Below are 23953 nucleotides of genomic sequence, written 5' to 3'. Positions count from 1 at the left end.
TTTCTCCTTCCCCCCTCCATCCTATTCCTCCTCCCTCCTACCCTCTCCGGTCCATCCAGAACAGACCAGAACAGCCAAGTGGCTTTACTGCCCTGGGAGGGATGCCTAGAAAAATAGGTGGTGGAGGATCCTCCGCTCTTGTGTCTGTTGGAAAGCTTCCTTCCCTGACGGCTCCGGCCTACTACACCCCTGTATCCTGAAGCCCTCGCGGTTGTGCACCTGGCTTTCTGCATCCCGAGGCACAACTGAAGAGTCTGAGGCCCAGGGTGGGCGCGGTGGGGGGGGGGAGGGGGGCGGACTGAACCCTCGGGCGAGGCTGCTCGAGCTCCTCCTGCGCTCCTCTGGGTTTCAGACGGGGGACGGGGGTGCGAGGGCCACGGCCTCCTGCTGGGGACGCGGTTTCTCGACGGTGCTGTGCGGCGAGGGGCCGGAGCTCCGGGGTCTCAGGAAGCACGTCCTGCGCCCACAGCCTGTCCGGCCCCTGACCCGCTGCAGAGAAGTGGCGGGAGAGGCCGCGAGGCTACCGGGAGCTGCGGGGGCGGGAGCTGCGGGCAGTGGCCGCGGGGCCTCCCTGGGGCCGCCCGGTGTGCGGTGCGCGCACGTGGGGTCTCCCGGGCCGGTGTGCGGGGTGCACGCGGCGGGGGGGGGGTGTCTCCTGGGCCGGTTTGCGGTGCACAAGCGCGGGGTCCCCGGGTCTGTGGCTGCACGCCCTCCAGGCTCGGGGTGCTCGGCGGGGAGGGAAGTGGCTCCGGGCTCTCCGGAGGAGGCGTCACCCTTGCCGAGGAGCCGGTGTTCGGGGCGGTGTTGGCTGTGCGGCCCCCGTCCGCGGCGTGGCCCCCGCCCCTCCCCCCCCCCACCTGGGCGTCGGACCGTAACTGTGTCAGCGCTGCCCCTAAGGCGTTTATCCTAATCCCCGTGTCCTTGGGCCTCGCGGTGCCGAGCAGGGAAGTGGTGGCTGCGGGCGGCAGGTGCGCCGGGACCTCGGCCGCGGTGGGAACACGGAGGGCGTGAGTGGGGCGGCGGGGGACACAGGTCAGGCGTCCCGGCGCCACGGGTCCCGGTCACACGGCAGCGGGGCGGCTGCGCCCAGGTGCTCCAGGTGTGCGCACCTGCCCCGGGTGGGCCTGCGCAGGGGTGGTGGGAGCTGCCCACGCCCGGGGCCGGCGGGGACGCGCGTGCGGGCGAGGGAAGCTTCTCCCCGGGGTGGAGCTCGTCCCGGGCCGTCTCGCGGGTGGAAGCAAGCGGGGAGCACCTGCCGGCGTCCTTGGCCCTAGTCACCTTCCTGCCTCTTGCTTGGGACTTTTTTTTCTTTTTTTCAAGATTTTATTATCTATCCCTGGGAGACCCAGAGGCGGAGCCCCAGGCAGGAGCCCACGCGGGGCTCGGTCGGGGACCCGGGGTCACGGCCTGGGCCGAGGGCAGCCGCTCCGGCCGGGCCCCCCACGCCCACGAAGACCTCCCCTCCCCTCCCCCCGCGAGTCAGAATCTCGGACTCCAGCGGTCGGCTCGTCCTCGGTCTCCCGCGCATCCCCCATTCCGCGGCTCGGGAGGCTGGTCTGTCCCGAAGCGCATCACCGCAGGACTTGCTCTGGAACCACTTCTGTCTCCTTCTCTTAGAACTTAACACCTTCGTGAAGGCAGCGGCCGCTTAGCTCGGTCCTAACCCACGAGGAGCGAGGTGCGGGCTGCAGGGAGCGGATCCCACACGCACTCCACCGGGAACCCCAAAGGGCGGCAGGGCCCCGGGGGCGGCGGGCAGCTCCGGGGCTTAGTGTTGGGGCCTCCTCGCTCAGTGCTTAAGGCGATTATGTCGGGAGCAGAAGAACAAGCTTATGCTGCCTGCAGTTGTTGGAGAAAATGGGGGCTTAAGTTTCCTAAAAGTGATTTCTTACAACCTCACTTCTTCGGCTAAGCGTAGCTGTGCGCCGAGGGGTCGCTTCCTGATGCGACGGGCACAGAGAGGAGTCGGACCTGTGGTGAGATGCGGGCGCAGGGCCCAGACGTGCTGGGGCAGGGGACGGGGCGCTGTGGGCCGGGAGTGGCCGGGGTCTCTCCCCGGGGGTCTCTCTCCATGGGTGTCTGTCCGCAGGTGTCTCTTCGCGGGTCTCCCTCTGGGGATCTCTCTCCAGGGATTTCTCTCTGCGGATCTCTCTCCGCGGATGTCTCCCCGGGAGTCTCTCTCCCCGGGGGTCTCTCTCTTCCCAGTCTGTCTCTCCGTGGGTCTCTCCATGGGTCTCTCTCCGCGGGTCTCTACCCCGGGGTCTCTCTCCAGGCCTCTCCCTCTGCTGGGGGCCTCTCCCTCAGCGGGTCTCTCTCTCCCTCTGCGGGGGTCTCTCTCCCCGCGGGTCTCTCTCTCTCCGAGGGTCCCTCCCTGCGGGTCTCCGGCCCAGGCAGGGGGGCGGGGGGGGGGACGATGGGCTCCGGCCCGCTGAGCTGCCCACGGAGCCCGCGGTTCAGGGCGGCCTCTCTGCCAACCCCGGGCTCTTGGGGGACAGCCGGGAACGGAAGGGCTGGAGGGAGGCCTCAGAGCCTCGACCCCAGCCTTGGCCTCACTCCCGCCATCACTGGGGCGGCCCAGGCGGGGGAGACCCTGGGGAGACCCTGCTCGGAGGGTGAGCATGGATGGAAGGAGACGGCTGTGGGAGAAGGGTCCCTGCTGGCTACATCTGCTGCTTCTGCTGCTTGTAACCAGTCTGCTGTTTGTCGGTGAAGGGTTTTTCCACGACACAGGTCCACACGTGGCTGGGACTGATTAAAAGAGGGTGTACGTACCTTGGCATCCCCCACCCCGACGTGTTGAGCTCTGGTCCCACTGTAATGTGCTATCTTAAGGAGAGTTGGTACACACTGTGGTTTGTCCTTAATCTTTGTGAATATTTGATGTTAATAATCCTGAAATTTAAAAGTGTCTTGGAAAGAAAAGCCAAGTGCGTGCTAATAAGGGAGAGAGTTGGAATTGAGATTGGAAGTGCCTGATACCCTGGGTCATTTTCCTTATCTGTAAAATGGAGCCATTGACCCAGCGTCTCCAGGTGGTCACGACGCAGGAGGTGATCCGTGGAGATTTTGCAGCATAGCGCTCATATCACCTGTTTGTAAGCGCCTTTTGCACAACGTGAGTTACAGACGCACAGGGTCGATGAACATATTGGTTGGTTCGATTGGTGACATAGGTAACTTTATGTCCCGAGTTTTGGAGGCACAGTATTCCTAAAATTCAACATTTGAAATTGCCCAATTTTAAACCAGTAAAGACAGTAGGACCCTTTTGTGTCCTACCAGTGAAACTTGCATCCTCAATACTCTCTTTTAATCCTTCCCCACAGACTGTCATTCTCCTCATTCAGTTCTGTTTTGTGTTAATTTTTATTGCTTTTCCCCCTCCCTGAAATGGAATAGTCCTGTAGTGTCCTCGTGGAAACATTGTTCCCTTTGTTAGGGCCAAAGAAGTGCCTTTGTCATTCCTTTGAGACATTCTGCAGATGCCATTTTGCAGCTCTGAAAAATATGTCCCCGTCTTCCTTGTGCTGCGTTAGATTGTGCGTGTGTATGGCTTGGTATTTTAATGAAGTCGTAGTGAAAACTTGACAGTGATACTTGTCATATGATAACAAAGAAAGGCCCTTTCTTGATCGAATGTAGTGTGTGTTCTCCATCTCTCCAGGGTGTCGTGTGGTCCGAAAGTAGATCCCTCCCGCACGCAGGCCCTCGGATGTTTGATGCTTTTTGACTGACTTTATAGAAAACTGTTAAAACAACTGATTCTGAACCGGAGCTCTAAGCCTTTTGTTGATACGTATTGCTTTTCAAAGATCTTCTAATTTATATGTTCTTAATAGCATTTTAAGTGGCAAGAATGAGCTCTAATTTGCTAAGTGGCTTTAATCCTTGTATTAAGAAGTGGGGACAAAAATCCGTTGAGAAGTTGCCGTGATAAAATCCAGGAAATTCCTTTCATTCTTTTAAATCTAGTTAAAAACCCAACTTAAAAAAAAAAAAAAAAAAGACCTCTGATGTAACAGTGTCTGAAAGCATGTGCTCTGAGCCTTCAGTAATTTCTTGTATGCAGTGCCAGGCTTAAAGAGGGATAGTATGAATATACCTCTGTGTTTTAGGTGAATCTATACTACCGGGCATGGTACCAGTTTATTATAATTTTACTGGGACTTACTCATTCTGTTTTGCACTGCCTTTAAAACTGCTAAAGTAGGAATACAGAACTAAAGAGAAAACTTCATATATATATATATATATTTGTTTTAATGGACTTAAAACCTATTTATTTTCTTAATCATAGTAACACATTTTCAGTGAAGAAACTGTAGTGGAATAAAATACAAATAAAGCAAAAAATTTCCCATTGTCTACATTTAGGAACAGCCACTATTATCATTTGGGCTGAGCATTTCCTGTCTTTTATCTGCGAATATGTACACATGGGTTAAAACAACAGCCTTATCCTTTTAAACCTGCTTATTTTCCCCCGGCACAATACGACAAATGTGTCTCTGTAAATTCTTAAGCTGGTAGCCTTAGTTTTGGAAATGTTAATCCACAGGGCGCTCGGTTTATTTACGTGGACTCCCTTGGAAGTTCTCAACTAGTAGGAAGTATGTACCTGTATTGCCTGAAGATGCGTGTGTCAAAAAGGGATAGGCCGATCATTTTGGGTGTTTTCCAGGATCATAAAAGCGTAACAAGTCTCTATTAGAACTTTTGAGAAGCCTTTAAACATGTAAAGATCTGATCACATCGCCCTGGCTTCTCCTGGACAGCTGGCTCGCTGGTTTTCAGCAAGAGCTGATCCTGCTATTTCAGGTCCTGTCCTCTGGCGCAGAGTTACACGGGGTGACAGTGTCTGTGTACGTCCAGCCATCAGCTGCACTTGACCAGCCCTGTGTCATGCCGTTGCATCATTTTTTTTTTTTTAAGATCAATATACAACTGGTACAGGACAGATCCTGTTACAATAAACTCAGTGGTAGAAATAAACTCTTAATACAGATATTCCCATAGAGTTGGAGGGGAGGAAGTAGAAGGGAACCCTACCCCATAGACTGGTGGTTACTGGGTACCATTCTTTTCCAGAAGAGGAAAACTATCCTCCTCCCCTCTTCTCATTACTCTGAGGTTCAAGGGGGGAGAATATTTACTTTTGACCTATAGATAATACAACAAAAACAATACAGCGATTTTCTTGTTATAACCGTGCCGTTTTGTCAGTTCATTGAGCATTTATTGAAGTCTGTTGTCCTGGTATGGTTAGTATGGAATTATGGGGGATAATGAGGAGACACCGAGGGATTGAGAAGGAGGACAGGACATCAGCCCAATCACAGCTGAACCCAGATGTTCAAATAGAACTAGTTAAAATCCTTAGACTAAGGTTGACTCCAGTGGGAGGAAAAGGTCAGGGAGATGGTGACAAAGGGGAAGGTGAGCATGGATGCTGCGTTGTTAGAAGTGCTGCATTTCATCCCTTTGTCAGATACGTACGTGTGTGCGCACACCTTTCCGTACCTCCGAGTACAGTATATAAATGTGTGTGTCTCCTCTCAGTGCAGCTTCTGTAGCCGCAATCACAGGTCCTTGCCTCACCGACGGCAGACTGAAGTCCTGTGACCTGCTGCGTCTGTAGGCAGGGTCTTCGTCCACCGCTGGTGTGCATTCCTCTAGTTCCATGTCCATTGGGCTGTAGGTCAGTGCTCCGCCCGTTGTTCACGTTTCCCCCAGGACCGTGCTTTGCCTTGTCCTGTCCTACTGAGTAGCCATAGGTCACGTTCTCTAGGTCATCATTGTGTGGACCATGGGGTGGATGATTAGAGAAGTTACAGCAGCGACTGCTCGAGGGAGAAGTTATCTTTGCAGCGTGGTCCTATTCAGGTCTCCCTGCCCCTGGCTCTGTGCAGCGGGAGGACTGGAGGACTGCCGTCGCCCACCTCGTGTGTCAGGGCTACCGGGGGGGCGGGCGTTACTCTTAGCCCGTTTTACTCTGACGTTACCGTGCTTGGCACCCTGCTTACTCTGCTGCTGGGTACTGTTGGAAGCAAGGCTCCTTGCTGCTTGCTTTGCCACCTGCCGGACTTCTCTTCACAGCCTTGCGATCGATGAGCGTGTGCGCGCACGTGTGCCGTAAACCACCAAATAACCTGATTGGGCTTCCCCGAACCCCAGATTTTATTCAGTGTATCCTGTGGCTTAAAAATCAGTAAAAGAGCTATTGTTAGGTTAATCACAAACTGCTTATTTTTAACCTTATACCTGGAAACTTGGGTTGGATTTTTTTTTCTTCCAAGTATAGACACGGGAAGTGGACAGTCTAGACGGGGGAGAGTCAGCATTAATGAAGACACGGAAGCATGAAAATTTATTTTGTGTTGAGGAGGCTGGTATGGCTGGAGGTCGGGGGATGGGAAGCAGAAGATAAGCTGAAGATCTGGAGCAGAGCCCACAAGTGCTCAACTTAAAGCTTCTACTGAGGAGTTTGGTCTTCATTCTTCCTGTGGAGCCACTGGAAGCCTTTAAAAATTATTATTTTTTTATTTTTTTTTATTTTGAAGAAAGAGACCTAATTACAGATATCTGTGTTTTGGAAATATTACATGCCACATTTTATGGAGAATACCTGTTTACCCTGGGTATCTGTCCTAGTGATTTATTTTTTAATTTTTTTACTGTTAGCTAAAGGAGCCTGCCCAAGGAAGCCTCATTTTGTGTTTCTATACAGTAAAACCTGGTGCTCTGAATTTTACATTGGGTGCTACTTATTAAAAAGGTGACTGGGATCAAATATTTGATTGTAATAGTAAATCTTGTTGTTGCCAATTAAGTACATTGTGTTTACTACAGAATAATAATCTGAAGCTAGGGAGTATGACTTTAGGAATTTGTTGCACTTTATTATGAGGCAAACTAGAACTCCCTCTTCCTGTGTTCCAGGCTGAGGATTCAAAGGTGAATAAGCCTGAGCTGCTGGTAAGTTCACAGTAAGACTTAACTGATACTAAAAATTCAAAAATGATCATTTCAGCCTTAGAGGTACATTCAGAGAAAGGACAACCGAGTGAGCTTGGATGAAGAGCGAGGAAAAGCTCTGGAGTGATTGCTGCAGCGAGTCCTAAATTTTAGTGTGTTCCTGGGGTTTTGTCCATGGCTGCACACTCCGTGGACGTGGTCCCATTACGTGTGCATCACGTGATCTTTGGTACCTTACTGTACGCCAAGCACCGTGTAAGCGGTGGGGTGTGGGTGTGAGATGATCATCTTTCCTCTTAAGAGTCTGATTGCTCGCATGGAGCGAAGAGAACAGAGACATTTTGGGATCTACAAATGGCCCCACAGAACTGTGGGTAAATACATTTTTCTTACTGAACCATTTTGCTTACTATTCAGTGGACTCTTACTGTGCATCAGCTGTGTGAGGGGGGAATGGTTTTATAAATCACCTTCTTAATAGTTCTACAACTATTTGTTGAATGAACTAATGTATCCTTTGTGCAAGAATAGGTTTTTATAGATTGGTATTTAAAGAACATTTGCATCATTTGCTACTGATTATCCCTTCACGGAAACGATACTTTTTCTTTTTTCCTTTTTTTTTTTCCCCTTGAATTGAAATTCCAGGAAGTATCACTGTCTCAAGTTTCTGTCCAAGCACTTTTCCGAAGCCAATGGGTGGGTGTATGTTTAGATCCAAGAGAAACAAATTACAATCATGGATGTGAACTTTTCAGTCTCCTCAAACTAAAAGCTCAAAAAAAAAAAATATTTTTTACACTTTTCTTTTGCAAAGACCATCTTTTCTTAAAGCGGGATAAAACAAAGATAACATGCTATAGGATCGTCACCATGTTGTTCCCACCTTTCCTAGTGATTAGCACAACTCAATGTTCATTGAGAACTTTATTTCAGAGTTTAAAAAAATGATGGAAGTGTATGTGTGGTAAAGTTCAAATAACCTCGTGTATTGCTGTTGTCAGCATTCTGGGAGTCAGATACTACAGCATTAGATTTATGAAGGAAGGCAAAATGGATACTCAAGAGCTTTCTGTTTTAGGAGACATAAATTAGATGTTTGAAAGTATCTTAGCTTAAATTTATCAAGTAGGAATGCAGTGGGGAAGAGGTGGCGAAGCTTTGTTCACTGCGAAGACCCTGTGGGTGCCCACCTGGTGGCAGAGTTCCCAAGGCGCCGTCCCCCACCACGTGACTGTCCTCATATTTTATGTTGTGTGAGAAAGGACACAGCCACGGAGGTGCACATTTTCTACCTTGGTAGAAGAGTAACGAGGAAATAGGAGTAGGAATGTGGTATTACCCCCATGAAGTTGACCTATTCTAGACCGTTTAGTCATTAAAATTTGTGATTAGGTTTGAGAACCTTCAGGACACTTATTACAGACACTAAGCATTGTATATGGACCACACTTATTAATATTCTGAGTTTTTGGGGGCACCCGGGGGGGCTCACTGGTTGAGCGTCTGCCTTCAGCTCAGGGCTGACCCCGGGGTCCTGGGATCGAGTCCCGTGTCGGGTTCCCTGCATGGAGCCTGCTTCTCCCTCTGCCTGTGTCTCTCCCTTTCTCTCTGTGTGTCTCTCAGGAATAAATAAATAAAATCTTAAAAAGTATTACGGGTTTTCTTCCTAGACTTTTCCTCCTCAGTCTTGCAGTAAACAGCCTCTCATTTCTGTGGTCTAGCACCGTCTCTTTGCTTTGCTGTCACGATTTTGTACATCACGGTTTGCTTCCTTGTAGCATTTCTTATTCCTGGTCCTAACATTTAAAGTAGACTTCTTCTACATAGATAGCATAGATTGAGTCTTATTGTTTTCAAACTGATAATCTCTGTCTTGATGTGTTTAGATCATTTATATTTAATCTAATTATTGGTGTTTTGGGGACCATGTTGCTATTTATTTTGTTTGTCCTGTCCTTTTTCTGTCTTCTTCTGAATTATTTTTTATTTCATTTTTATCTAATGGCTGATTCTGTTCTATATATCCCTTTTTCTGTGTTACTCAATTTAAATTGGGTTTATTAATGGTCTCCAAACCTTTTACTTTAACTGTTTCAGTGAATGGTTTTGTGTCTAATTAACTGCTTTTTTATCTTTTCTTTCCTTCTCTCTCAACTCTAATGTGTCACCAGAGTCTTACCATTTTCCTAGTTAAATTATTTCTTGAATTTATCCACCTCATTCCTCTGACACTTTCCATATTGGGATATGGTGGCTTGCATAAAGCTCAGCTCTCTCAAGGTCCATTTGTAACCTTGGTAGCCAAAGAAACGAAGTCTCAACTTTGGTAAAAAACTGACAAACCATTTATTTTTACTTTGCTCTCTTGAAAAACAAGTGATCTCCTAAGAACAGCTAACAAAAGTCCTCTTTATCAGTTTATAAATTTTTCTGATACTTTCTCATCACAGTATGGAGCAGCCCTCGGACTCCTCCTTAAACCAACCTCTTCCCAAACCATAAACACCAACACCTTCAGTTTTAACTTGAGTCTCTCCTGTGTTCTTTATGGATCTATTCTTTTCTCTGGTAACTCAGCCCATCCCATGATAAACCGGTTAAATTGCTTTCAAAATTCAAGTTACAGTAGCAGAATTCACTTGGGAAGAGTGGGAGTGGAGACTGTGACTGCCTGTTAATATTTCGTTTAAAGACAATGTAGCCACCGTGTCTTGTCTGCATAAATATGTCATGATCTGTCTAGTTTTCCAGCTTTTCCTGGTTTTTATTCAATCCGTTGTTTAAAACGATCACCCTGACTGCAATATAAAGTTTCTTAGTTTTGTGCATAAGATCCTTTTATAATATCACTTGGCTTTTCAGAAGAAGCCCAAATTTTTAAAAGATTCTATTTATTTGAGAAAGAGCGAGAGAGTGAGCACAGACATGGGAGGGGTAGGGGGAGAGAATCTAAAGCAGACTCCACGCTGCGTGCAGAGCCTGACATGGGGCTTGATGCCACGAGAGAGACCATGACCTGAACAAAACCAAGAGTCGATGCTTAACCCCCTGAGCTGCCCAGGCGCCCCACCCGGAATTTTTAATGTAGCTTTCACTCTGTAAGGTTCCTCTGTTCTGGGTTTCAGCATCCTAATCTGCTTCCCCTGCTCATCTGTCCAGGTCCTCTCCTCTCTAGGCCTGCGTACATGTTGCGACTCATACTTGACTCTCGGGTCTTGACGTAGACATAACTTCTTTTGAGCAGCCCTTCTTGTACTGGGCCCCCTCCTCCCTGTTAGATGGACTTACTGGAGAAGCCCACCTCCACCCCGCTTGACTCCCTGCCTGCCTTTCTGCTGCACAAAGGCCGTGACCACGTCTGTGTCCCCAACGGTCTGGCACCCGATGGGCTCCCTCTCAATAGGTATTTGCTGAATGAACAAATGATCCCTGGATGATCTGATACGTCCTTAGCGCTTCTCTTGCCTTGCAGAGCTCGTGAGTGGCCCGTGTCCCTGTGGTGCATTAGTCTGATGCTGCGGCTTCTGATTATTTTCTCATTAAAACCACGCAGGTGACTCTACCTGCCTGGGAGGGTAGATTCCATCTACCGTGTTTAGTTCCTATGGTACCTGACCTCTGTTCTTGTCACACAGACTTCTATCTAGTTCTAGCCCCTTTTGATGCCCTGCTAGTCAAATAGTCCTTAAAAAAAAATTTTTTTTTTTGAGGAAATCCTGGTTTCTAAGATGCTTTTTTGTTGTTGTTGTTCTCTATTGCCCAAACTTTTAAGAATAGTCGCTTCTTGGAAGTAAGGTAAAAAGTTAATAGTAGGAACAAATGCTAGAATTAGGATAATTTTCTCTCCTGTCCTGGGGTGAATCCCTAATCATCATTCCTTTCCTTAATTTCTGTAATTCTGTCCAAGAACTTCAGTATCATGTCATCATGTTGTTAAACCCCGAGAGTCTAAAGGGTCTGAAATCTTGCAGCCTTTCCTAGTCTTCTGGGCTTCAAAGTTTGGTATTATTTTTTAGTTATGCCTCTTTATCCATTATCTATATAGGTGCTGACTTCTATGGATTTTATTTTTTCTCTGATACGATATCTGTCTTTTATTTGTCTTTCCTATTACTGCCCACCAGCCTGTTCTGCTCCCTCTTAGCTTTATTGAGGTATAGTTGACAAAAATTATAATACATCTAAAATGCACAGCATGACGATTTGATGTGCAGATACATCGTGAGATGAGGCTTAAGCATCCATCGCCTCCGTTACTATCGGAGGGGCAGCAGAATGCGTGAGACCTATGCAGCAAATTTCAAGTGTACAATACAGTATCGATAACTTTGATCATCGTGCTATACGTCAGATCCTCAGAATTTACTCATGACAAAATTTGTATCATTTGACCAGCATCTCTCCCACTTCTCCACCCACAGGAGCCTTTTTTTCTTCTTTTTTTTTGAGAGTGAAAGAGCACACTTGAGGGGTGGGAGAAGCAGAGGGAGAGGGAGACACAGACTGCGCTGAGCAGGGAGCCCAGCGGGGGCTTGATGCCAGAACCCCAAGACCATGACCTGAGCTGAAACCAAGGTTGGATGCGTAACTGACTGGGCCACCTAGCTGCCCCCCAGGAGCCTTCTTATGTAGCCGTCCACTTGCACCGTCCCTGCTTTTACTGCCTCTCCGTTCCAACTCAGGGTCCTCAAAATTATATTTCTTGAGTGACAGTTGTCATCATTGTGCTCTGCCACAGTCCGGTGTGGAGAGGATCGGCACGGGCACATGCTGCTGGTAGGAGTCGTGTAGTGGCCACTTGGAGAAGTTTGTCGGTTTCTGAAAACCTGAACGTGGAACTTGTATCTGCCTGGCTGCTCTGCCCTTAGGCTTTCATTTCTCTTGGCCTGTACATATGTCCACACCAAAGTTTGGACGCCGATGTTCACAGCAGCAGGATTTATGATTTATGATAGCCAGAAAGTAGCAACAATACAAATGTCCATCAAGTGATGAGTGGATAAACAAAATGTGGTAGAGCCATAAAATACAGTCACTTGGCCGTGTGAAGGAATGAAGAGCTGATGCGTGCTACAACATGAATGTACCTTGAAAATGCTACACCAAGTAAAAAAAAAAGGGTACTAAAAACCATATATGGCAGGATTCCTTTTATGTAAAATGTCCAGAATTGTGAAATTTATAGGGACGCAAAGTAGATTTGTGGTTGTCTAGGGCTGAGAGTTTTAGGGAATGATGGCTAAAGGGTTTGAGGTCTCTCTCTCTCTTTTTTTAATGTAAAAACAAAATCACTTAAAAGTCACCGTTTTAAGTATGTTAAAGTGGTTTTTATTATATCCAAATGATCTGCAGTTGTTACCATCCTCTCAGAATGTTTTCTCCAAAGGAAACCCTGTATACCTTAAGCAGTTACTACCCAGTCCTCCTTCTCCACGTCACCTTCTGCACCTGCTGTTTCATTTTATGTTCCCGATAGCAGCAGTGTAGGAGGGTTCTGATTTCTCTGCAAACACTTGGTGGCTTTTTATTTTCCACTAGTCATTTTAGTTGATGGAAGAGCTATTTCGATGTGCTCTTATTTCCATTTTCTAATGACTAATGATGTTGAACATCTTTTCCTGTAATGAATAGCCATTTTTACATTTTCTTTGGAGAATTATTTATTCAGGTCCTTTACTCCTTTTAAAATTGGATTGTCATTTTGTTGAATTGTAAGGATGTTTTATACATTCTTCACACCGGGTACACATGCTGAGCGTGGTGCACAAGCACGTTCTCTCATTCTTTGGGCTGTTTCTTTGTTTTCTTGATAGTGTCTTGTGACTCACAAACGTTCTTAATTTTGCTGAAGTCCAATTCATTTCTTCTTTTGTTGCTTGTGTTTTAGGTGTTCTGTTTAAGACTATGTCGTGAAGTCCAAAGTCATGAAGATTTATACTCCTTCAAAGAGTTTTATATTTTTAGCTGTATATTTTAAGTCTTTGGTCCATTTTGAGTTAGTTATTTTATATGGTGTGACGTAGGGGTTCAGAGTCATTCTTTTGTATGTGGATAGCCAGTTGTCCCAGTACAATTTGTTGAAAAGACTGTTCCTTCCCCATTGTTACAAACTTGGCGCCTTTGCCGAATTCTGCTGGTTATAGATGTATGGGTCTGTTTCTGGACTCTCAAGTCTGTTCTGATCTGTATAGCTGCTCTTATGCCGGTACCACTGTTTTGATTACTCTAGCTTTGTTAAAAATTTGAAATCAGGAAGGGTGAATCCTCCTACTTTGTTCGTCTGTGGCATGATGGGTTCAGTTATCTGTGGTCCCTTACAATTCCATATGAATTTTAGGATTAACCTGTTTCTGCAGAAAAGGCACTTAGAATTTTAAAGGGATTGCATTGAATCTTTCAATTTGGGGATTATTGCCATCTTAACACTATGAAGTCTTTGCACGAGTATGGATTTATATATGTTGTCTGTGATTTTTATTTTTTTTTTTTGGAACAATGTTTTGTATTTTTCAGTATACAAGTCTTATTCTTCCTTGGTTAAATCTATTCCTTTGTATTCCTTTTGATGCTAAGAGAATTATATTTTGGATTGTTTACATATAGAAATGCAACTGAATATGTATATTGATCTTCTGTCCTGCAATTTTGCTGAACTCCTTCATTAGCTTTTTTTTTTTTTTTTTTTTTTTTTTGGGGGTGGGGGGATTCTTTAGGTTTTTTTTATTTTTATTTTTTTATGTTTTTATTTTTTTGGATTTTTTTTTGAAGATAGTTTTAGAACTTTATTTTTTTAAAATATTTTATTTATTTATTCATGAGAGAGACAGAGAGAGAGAGACAGAGACACAGGCAGAGGGAAAAGCAGGCTCCATGCAGGGAGCCTGACATGGGACTCCATCCCAGGACTCCAGGATCACGCCCTGGGCTGAAGGCAAGGTGCTCAACCCCTGAGCCACCCATGCGTCCCATGGTTTTTAATCTAACAATCATGCCATCTGCAAATAGAGGTCATCTACTTTTTCCTTATCCACTTGGTTGCTTTTTATTTATTTTTCTTGCCTAATTACACTGGCTTTAAGTATAATGTGGAATAGAGGTGGTGAGAGGGGACATCTGTGTTGTTCCTAATCTTAGGGGGGGAAGCTTTTAGTCTTTTACCATTTAGGTGTGAGGTGTATTTTTGTAGATGCCCTTTATCCCATTGAGGAAGTTCCTCTCATTTTAGGTTGTTGAATGTTTTATCATGAAAGGATGCTAGATTTTGTCAAATGCTTTTTCTGTCTATTGAGATATTCTTGTATTTTTCTCTTATTAACATGATTACTGATTGAATTTTGTGTGTTGAATCATGCTTCTATTCCTGGAATAATTTCCACTTGGTCATGGTGTAAGTGCCTTTTAATATCTTGCTGGATTTAGTTTACCAGTATTTTTTTTTTAAGATTTTATTTATTCATGAGAGATGCCGAGAGATGCAGAGACAGAGGCAGAGGGAGAAGCAGGCTCCCTGCAGGAGCCTGATGTGGGACTCGATCCCAGGACCCCGGGGTCACGCCCTGAGTCAAGGGCAGATGCTTAGCTGCTGAGCCATGCAGGTGTCCCAGTTTACCAGTATTTTGTGGAGGGCTTTTTGCTTCTGTATTCATTAGGGATATCGCCTTGTAGTTTGCCTCCTTTTTTTTTTTTTTTCCAGTGATATCTTTGTTTGGCTTTGGTATCTGGCCTCATAGAATGAGTTAAGAAGTTTGGGGTTTCTTTTTGGGTTGAGGAAAATGTCCTAAGATAGTTTGTGGTGATGGTTGCACAACTGACTATACTAAGAATCACTGAATTGTACACTTACAGTGAATGACTTGTATGGGAGCTCAGTAAAGCTGTTCCTAAAATAAAGCAAAACAACCCCCCCGCCAAACTTTAGGAGGGCTAACCTATCTTCTTTACCTCAGAGTCCTTATCCTGGACTTCACAGCCCTGAACAATCTTTCCGACTATCCTGTTTCAGCATCGCCTCTGGCTTACCTTTGTATGTGACTGATCCAGGGATAATGGTGAACCCACTGCCCCACTCACCACACCAGCTCCCCCAGACCCAGAATGTTTCGTGCATCTTGCTGCTTCACCCTGAGGACTTTTTCCACCTACTTTGCATGCCCCTGTTCCTCTTTCCTACCAATGAGAACCCACCATTCTTGCAAAGTTTTGTTCAACTTTCTTCTATTTACCACTCTAGCCTGCAGTTACCCATTAGTCCCAAACCCACAATTTAGTGGGATAGAATATTTGAAATCAGAACTGTTCTGGGATATCTGGTGTATGTGTAGTACTTATGGACATGTGCTTTTTTTTTTAATGCATTTATGGTTAACTCACAAGTTTATAGGGTTGGCTTTTTATTTACATCGCTCTCATCTCCCCAAACGGCTCTCTGTGCTCTGAAGAAGGCATGGTGTGGCATATATCTAGCTATTAACCTTATATGCCAGGTAAGTATCTGTTGACGTATACGTATGTGCTTGGAAAATACTTTCCATTGTGTTTTGCAGTTTTCCTTATGTATCTCTAAAAGATATTTTTGAGAAAATGTATGGGCTAGAGTAGAAGCAGTTGAGTAAAGTCCTTATGTATAAGTTCACAGGCGAGCGTGACGCATGGGTAGGTGAGATTTACATGTAAAAGGCTGAGTTTTGAAAAAAAAAAATAAAAGGCTGAGTTTTGTTGTTGGGTGAAGTGTAACTGGGTGGTTGCAGAAGTGTCATGGTGTAATGCCAAGGATGTATTTCAAATAAAATAGCATTGGATTCAAATCTTGATTATCTATCTCCTGCTAACTCTAGGACTGGTGGTCACTGTGCTATTTTGCATCCCATGCTTATTAAGGGAAGGTATTTCATTTCTCTGAGGCTCATTTTGTTCATGTGTAAAATGAACGTGAGGGCAGCCCAGGTGGCTCAGTGGTATAGCGCCACCTTCAGCCCAGGGTGTGATCCTGGAGATGGGGGATCAGGTCCCAGGTCGGGCTCCCAGCATGGAGCCTGCTTCTCCCTCTGCCTCTCTCTCTCTCTCTCTCTCTCTCTCTGTCTCTGTCTCTAATAAATAAATTAAAAATCTTAAAAAAAAATGAACTTGATAATATTTTCTGTGTAGAGATGTTTTGAGGCTTAAGTCCGGGCATTTGTAAAGCATTCTGCATGTGCTTGCTCACAAAAGAGGCAGGCCTATTGCTACTAGTAAAATATTTTGTTTACTTCAAAACAATGGCACTAACAAAAGATTTTGAAAGCATCTCTGAAATTTAGGCAGAGAAATTCGCTTATCTTGGGGCCTCAGAATATTGAATTCTTTGCTTTACATTTTGACACAAAGTTTTCAGTGTTCTTTTTCTAGAATTTAGATAATTTTCCAAGTAAGTCATTTGTTAGTAATCACTTTCTTTTGCTATCTTGTCTCTTTCTGTTCAAAATGAGTTATTGTCAAAGTAGTAACAGAATTATACCTCCTTTGTCATTAGTTTCCCCTTGTGAAGGATTTAAGGGTATCTGCAGTTGTGGTTAACAAGTGATATATGCATAGCCTTAGGTTTTGATGTTTCTGGAATGGTTTAGGAAGGCTGATTTTCTTTTCTTCCTTTCCTTTTTCCTTTTCCTTTTCCTTTCCTTTCCTTTCCTCTTTTTTTAAAAATTTTTTAAATTTATTTATTTATGATCGTCACAGAGAGAGAGAGAGAGAGAGAGGCAGAGACACAGGCAGAGGGAGAAGCAGGCTCCATGCACCGGGAGCCCGACGTGGGATTCGATCCCGAGTCTCCAGGATTGCGCCCTGGGCCAAAGGCAGGCGCTAAACCGCTGCACCACCCAGGGATCCCTCTTCTTTTTTTTTTTTAAAGTAGGCTCCATGCCCAGCGTGGAGCCCTTTGTGGGGCTTGAATCATGACTGTGATTTAAGACCTGAATGGAGATCAAGGGTTGGACACTTAAATGACAGAGCCACCCAGGCGCCCCAAAAGGCTGATATTTTTTGTTGGAAGCCATGATAGAAATGAATTAGAGAAGTGGTTATTGGTTTTTATCTTGGCTGCAGAAGTATTTGTAGAAGAGTATTTGTTGGTGTTGCTATAGAAACATAGTCAACGGGATCCCTGGGTGGCGCAGCGGTTTGGCGCCTGCCTTTGGCCCAGGGTGCGATCCTGGAGACCCGGGATCGAATCCCACATCGGGCTCCCAGTGCATGGAGCCTGCTTCTCCCTCTGCCTGTGTCTCTGCTGCTCTCTCTCTCTCTGTGACTATCATGAATAAATAAAAAAAAAAAAAAAAAAAAAAAAAAGAAACATAGTCAAAACTACAGCAGGGAAAGCATGACAAATAAACCTTTGATGTGCTTACCTTCATTGTTGTAGGTTATTCCTAACTGATTTTAAAACATCTTTGTCAGTCTTAGCTGCCATAAATAACCAGATATAGCATAAGTTCAAAATACATCAGGATTGAGAATACTAAGTCATCTTAATTTTTTTGGTCACTAACTTCTTAAGAGTGTTGGCGAAAAAAAGTATCCTGCTAATCCATCCAAATTTCCTGTTTGTGATGCTGATGGACTGTAATTCAAAAAATATGTATCTCCTTGTATTCTTAGGATAGTTTTGGTTCACTTGGGGATTTTTCTTAATGAAAACCATATAGTAGTCACTATTTTTAAGTTTTATTTAGATTTCCTTATACAAACCTATTGTGAAGGCATCCTGTCCACGCTGTCCATTTCAGGTTTTTAATGAAGCTACGGTTTGGATGAGGAGAGAGGAGTTCCTCGGAGCAGTTGGTAGGGGAAAATAGCTCTGCTTCGGGCTTTTATGGACTCCCTTGCTCAAGGGAAGGACTGCTATTGAGTCCGTTACAACTTCAGTGGAAGATGTGTTGCAGCTGTGCCTTTCTGGTTCCGTTCCAGAGATAGTATTTGTGTGCACTGTCAGAATGTCTTAAAGGCCCACCCTGGAAAGGATTCAACTCTATAAAAGGAGTTTTGTTTTATAACCTTTCACATACTCTTACAGGGTTCTGGTAGTGACGGTGGTCTTTATTGTCTTGTCTTTTAAATCAGCATTTTATTGAGACACAGGCTTCACAGTCTGAGAATAGGAATTACAGTTATAGTTATTGTATCTTGTAAAATCCATTTAGCCAGATCCTTGGCACACGCTGCAATGACAGCAGCGCTCTCCAGACCTTGTGACTTCAGTGAGTTGTTCAGCTTCTCTGCGGCTGCTAAACCGGGGCGAAGGTGGCACTTACTGGATATGGTCCTTCTGGGCAGTTTACTGCCTTCGACGTACAAAGTTAATATATTAGAAGGTTCTCTGAGGAATCTCAAACAAAGCTTTTAAAATGCCCGTAACTTAATGTTGGAAATAGTTCAGTTTAACCTGTTTTGAATTCTGTGTTGACGTGAATGCTAAGAGAATTCTCGTTGGCTATATTCTAGGGGATTGGCCATATTTTCTCCAAAATTTTCCCTTTCTCCTCAGTTTTTCTTTTCTTCCTTAAGCTCCTCAGAGGTTTCCGGGCGCCTGGATGGCTCAGCACTTAAGTATCTGGCTCTGGTCTTGGCCCAGGTCTTGGCTCAGGTTGTAGGTTCAAGCCCCACCGTGGGTGGGGAGCCGGCCTGCGAGGCCCCAGCGGGATGGGAGCGGCGTGGAGGCGGAACCCGCTTCAGTGGCCGGGGCCCTCCGCCCCAGGCGCGCGTGTCCTAGCCCCACGGGCCCTGGATCGCAGTGAGGCACGTGACCCCCAGCCTGGGCCTCTGCCCGCCTGTGCCCCGTGGAGAGGCCCCGGGAAGCTTGGCCCACACCTCCCGGCCCAGGCCTCCGCTGCACCTCGCACCCGCCCTGGGGTCCTGGGCGCTCACTGCTCGGCGGGGCTGCCTTAAGCTGTCCTGCCCTGCCCCGCGGGTCACCTGCCCTGTGGGTCACCCACCCCGCCCCGTGGGTCACCTGCCCTGCCCTGCGGGTCACCTGCCCCGCCCCACCCTACCCCGCCCCGCCCTCCGCCGGGCCCCAGGGCCCCTGGGCGGCGCCCGCGCCCCCCCCCCCCCCCCCCGCGGCTCCCCCGGGGCTTGCTCAGGGTTTCCTCGCTCGGCGTCGCTCGGGGCTCCACGTGCCCCCTGACCCGGCAGCGCCCTGGGCCTGGCAGCGCGCCCTCCCCCCACCTCCGCCTCCTGTGCCCCGGCCGTGCTGACCGAGCTCGAGCCTCCGGAAGCCCGGGACATGGCTTCTGCGCGCCCCACGACGCACCTGGTCACCAAATCCTGGCCTTTTAACCGCGAAACACTGACCCGCCCCTTCGGCGTCTCCGCGGCCGTCGGTGTGGACGCCGCCGCCCCGTCCCGCTTCTGGTTGCGGCACATGTTCTCCGGGGTGCCGAGGTCCTCCCGGGGCGCGGCGAGTGTCCGCCCGGCGGGGCGGCGGAGGCGTCCACACTGAGGGCCACTGCTCGCTGGCGGCCCCCTGTGTGCCCCCCCGTGTCCGGGGCCCTTATCTCGGGGCTGGCCCTTCACTCCGTTCCACGGGCAGGGCCAGGAAGCCCCCCTCGGCCTTGAAGGTCAGCGCAGCGTCGCTGTGGGAAGCGTCCTTGCCGCCTGTCGCCGTCGAGCACATCGTGCCCAGCTGAGCTCCTCTTGCTCCGTAGCCCTGAGGGAAATGCCCTCCCCTGCACTGCTGGCGTGGAGGCTCAGCCGGGTGTGTGACCCCAGCCGCTCTCCGGAGGCAGCAACTCCTCACCAAATGAATGGACTTTAGCAGAACCCCCTCCTACCCCCAATGTGCAGAGCCGAAGTCAGCACGTCCTAGGTGAGGCTAACTACTGGTGAGGACTCCGGTGGCCGCTGGGCCTCCTCCTGCTTGGGGTGGGCACGGGCTGTGGCCGAGGGCTCCCGAGCACCTGCCGTGGGGTTTTCTTCCGTGATTCACCTCAGGGGGAGCGAGGCTGCACAGGCAAAGCTGCAGAGTGGAGCCCCAGTTTCAAATGACAGAGCTCCCAAAGCTCTAAGGTTCTGGAAGTAACCTGGTGCCCAGACGAGTGCCCAAGCCATGCGTGAGGCCTGTGTCACACAGAAGGGGACGGGGCAGGAGGGAGACCCGCTCGGGCATCATCCCTCCCAGGGCATGACCCACAGCTGTACGCTGCTTGTTTGCCTGGCTTGTCCTGGTACAAGTCGTGTCCGACCGGGCACAACAGGACTGTTGGTAAGAGGCTTGTATGACCTCTTTGTATATTAGTTTTTAAAAGATTATTTATTTATTTGAGACACAGAGGCAGAGACACAGGCCGAGGGAGAAGCAGGCTCCATGCAGGGAGCCCAGTGTAGGACTCGATCCCAGGACTCCAGGGTCATGAGCCGAAGGCAGATGCTCCACCGCTGAGCCCCCCCCCCCCGGGCGTCCCTGCCACTTAAGTTCTAGCGGGGTCTCTTGGAAACAGTGGTGCCGCTGGAAAGGAAGGGAAAGAAGAGAAGTTACAGAAAGTGAATTAAGGTGGAGAAACAGTTTTCCTTCCACAAGTTGAGGGGAAAAAATAGATATGATAGAATTGGTAAGAGATGACTACATGTTCATGTTTAATTTTTTTTTTTTTTTAAATAAATGTACCGGCATGTTTAGCCATTTTTAGGAGAAAGCCTAGATGAATTTTTGGACCACTGGAATTCTAGATCTGTTAGTCACTTGCATTGGTTCAGCATTTTGCACTTCAGCAGTGGCTCCTGTGGTGATTCTCCTGTGATCCTTGCAACAACCCCGGGATGTAGGCAAGTGGTCTGCTGGGACCTTCCTCTTACCTGGTTGGCACCAGCGAGGTGGTAGTGTGCCGTGGTGACGTATATCAGACTCTTTGATTATGAATTTAATGTTCCTTCAGATGGCGAAGAGTACGTGATTTCTTGGCAATGGTCTTTTTATTTTTTGAAACCTCCTTTTTTGGGGAATGGAAGGTTTAGGGCTTTTCTTGGGCCCAGAGTATGGGGGCAGAGCTGGGGAACATTGAGGCCTACCAGGTGCCTGCTCTCCAGGCTCCTGGTTTCTTCTGCCACTGGGGAGCCCAACCGGGGCCTCTGGGGCCTGCTTTCTCCATCCTAGGGCTCTGCTCTTTCCTCCTCATGCAGCCGGGTAACCCATGTGGGGAAAGGCCTGGTATTATTTGCTGGTGACCTGCAGCCTGGGCTCTGCTGCAGACTAACTGCGTAGCCTGGACAAGTCCTCGACTTGCGGGCTTCAGCTTCTGCGTCTGTGAAAGGCAAGGGCTATAGGTACACGGACACTGAGGTCTCTTCTGGCTCTGAATTCTTAATTCTGTAAGCACTCCACTATGCTCGGCCAGATGTAGGGTGTTTCCCAGGTGCTAGCAAGGTCTTTGTTTCTGCTTTTTATGCAACAGGCTTTTTGATGGGTGCTTTTATTTGAACACCTATGGCAAAGGTGGTGTCGTTGCCATGTTATTCGCAGTAGCATTTGTTCCTTTAAAATGGTACCGATGAGCCTAGACATTGTAAGTCTGTGATTCCTTCCTTGGCCTCCTCAAGGAGTCCTCTTTGCTGTGGCCTTCCTGTCCCTCTGCCATAGCCCTTGTTACCCATGGTAGGATTAGTTATGCGTCTGCCTTCCCTGCCAAACTGGTGAGTTCCCTGAGGGCTGGAATGGGGAAGAAGGCCTTAGTGTCTGGTGCAAAGGAGGAACTTAGCAAACGTTTCCTAGACATGACTGAATGAAAATAATACATTGAAGAGTAAATGCTGGCTTGGCGTACTCGCCTGAGTGTGTAAGTCTCAGTGCTACTTTTGACATCTGAGTTAGAGCTCTTAAATCCTAACTCTGGGTAACTAGGGGGTGGTGGAAGGGGAGGAGGGCGGGGGGTGGGGGTGAATGGGTGGCGGGCACTGAGGGGGGCACTTGACGGGATGAGCACTGGGTGTTATTCTGTATGTTGGTAAATTGAACACCAATAAAAAATAAATTTATTATATAAAAAAAAAAATCCTTCCACCTTGACGCTTTTTTAGATGCTTTCAAGACATTAACTCTCTGGTTATGGATTCCCAACCACCACCTCTTTGTTATGTCTTCCCCTGTACCTACTCTCTTATCTAAAAACCCATTAAAAAAAACATCTGGGACTATAAGATGTTTTTTTCCCTTCAAGTCTTGTGAATCTATAGCACTTTCTAATATTACATTTAAAAAAATGTGGCAGGGATGAAACTTTGCAAATGACTCCTGCAGTTGTGGAAATTATTCTGGATTTAGAGCTTGAGAGAAGCTAAACTGTCGTGGTATGTTGTCAAAGGAGAACTTACGCATAAGAAACCATGGAACTAGTTCAGTGGGGTTTTTTTTTTCTTTTTGCTGACATCAGATATCAGATAACAGTGATGAAATGTGGGCTGTTAGAACATTTTATAGACCAGTGGAAGCTCAACCAGATTGAAAGAATGATAAAACTTCTACATGTTTGTTCTGTATGGTCTTGTATGCCAATTGGTAGGTAGGAATCAGTACCTAGATTCCTATCAGGAATCTCTGTAAAATAGTAGAATCAAAAATAGTGAGTTTTGGGGAGTACTTTTTAGGTTATTTTAGAGTTATGCCAGAAAAATACATGCTTTTTTTCCCCTTTTGTGACAAATTGCTTTTCAGACAGAAGCTAGATGAATAAAGATGGGAGGATTAAAAGGAATGGTCTTCCTCATTGTCTTTCTGCAATACTGGTAACTTTACTTTCTGTACTGAGTTTGTGTTTCTTATGGTTTTGGAGCTATGGGTGACCTATTAGATTATTGGGTCCTCTACATCTTGGTCAATTATATATATTTTTGTTTTCATAAAGCAGAAGGTAGGACAGTTTTAAAAGTCAAATTATGATACTGGATTTAACATTAAGTTCTATTTATATACAAACCCATGTAAACAAATACAGGAAAAATGTCCCACACTCTAACCCCAACCAACAAGCTGGAGCACTTAAAAAAAATAGTATTCTTAAAAAAAAATTAGGATAAACTTTTAATCTCTCCACTCCCTGCACCTTTTTGCAGTTTTACTTAATTGATCTCTACTCCCAAGAGTTATGTGTTCCCCTGACCAAGCCAGCCAGGTGCCCCTAACTTCCCCTTTACATGTATCAGAACGTGACTACTTAGGATCTTCACAAGACAAATTTAATAAATATAAACTTGTATTTTACAATTTTATGGAAAGATATTTGTGGATGTTCAGCTTATGCATTTTGTGCACTTTAATGTGTTTAAAATTTTATGGGAATGAATGGATTAAATGACCCTGGACTTGGTTTGTGTACCTCTCTGCCAGCAACCCACTGAGTAACCTTGGAGAAGTTATTTCACTCCTTGGGGCTCAGTTTACTCATCTGGAAAACAAAGGTGTTAAAATAGCAGTGATGCGACCTTGGTGGAAAGGTACGTTGGCTTTGGGGAGCAGCTGTGCTTATTACCACTATGGTGGTATGAATACACCACCACTCGCGTTGGCTTTCGAGACAGATGGAATTGATTGGTGTGAATTCTGACTCTACCACTTATTGGGTGTATGAATTTGGAAACTCATTTATATTTTCTGGGTTCTCTTTTTATCTTCCGTATGAATGGTTTGTTCTATTTCCAGATTATAGTGCCATAAAACTGATTTTCCTGTCTTCTCTTAATCTTTTGTTTAAACAATGAAATTCAGATGTCTTAGGAGCAGGATCTTTTATATTGAAGACAGCAGAGGAGCTTGAGCAGTAGCATGGGGCTGTATTATTGAGAAAGTAGGTGCTGTGATCCACGTGGGCTGCCCTAGGACAGCACCGCTGAGTGGCTTACGCACATTTTCTCACATTTCTGGAGGCTGGACGTCCAAGATCAAGGTGCCAGCATGGTCTCTTTCTGGTGAGGGCTCCCTTCTTACTTAGCTTGTCACTGGCTGCCACGTAGTGAAGTG

General features: G+C 46.7%; 1 protein-coding gene across 3 annotated transcripts in view; it reads left to right on the top strand.

The window, feature by feature from the left end:
- The window catches only part of EPB41L2 (erythrocyte membrane protein band 4.1 like 2), a 192536-nt gene that overhangs the window by 48915 nt on the left and 119668 nt on the right, over positions 1 to 23953 (top strand). The window lies entirely within an intron of this gene.

This window comes from Canis aureus, chromosome 1 (assembly GCF_053574225.1).
Source record: "Canis aureus isolate CA01 chromosome 1, VMU_Caureus_v.1.0, whole genome shotgun sequence".
In the NCBI taxonomy this organism is placed as follows: Eukaryota; Metazoa; Chordata; class Mammalia; order Carnivora; family Canidae; genus Canis; species Canis aureus.
This window is presented reverse-complemented; position numbering and strand designations above follow the sequence as displayed.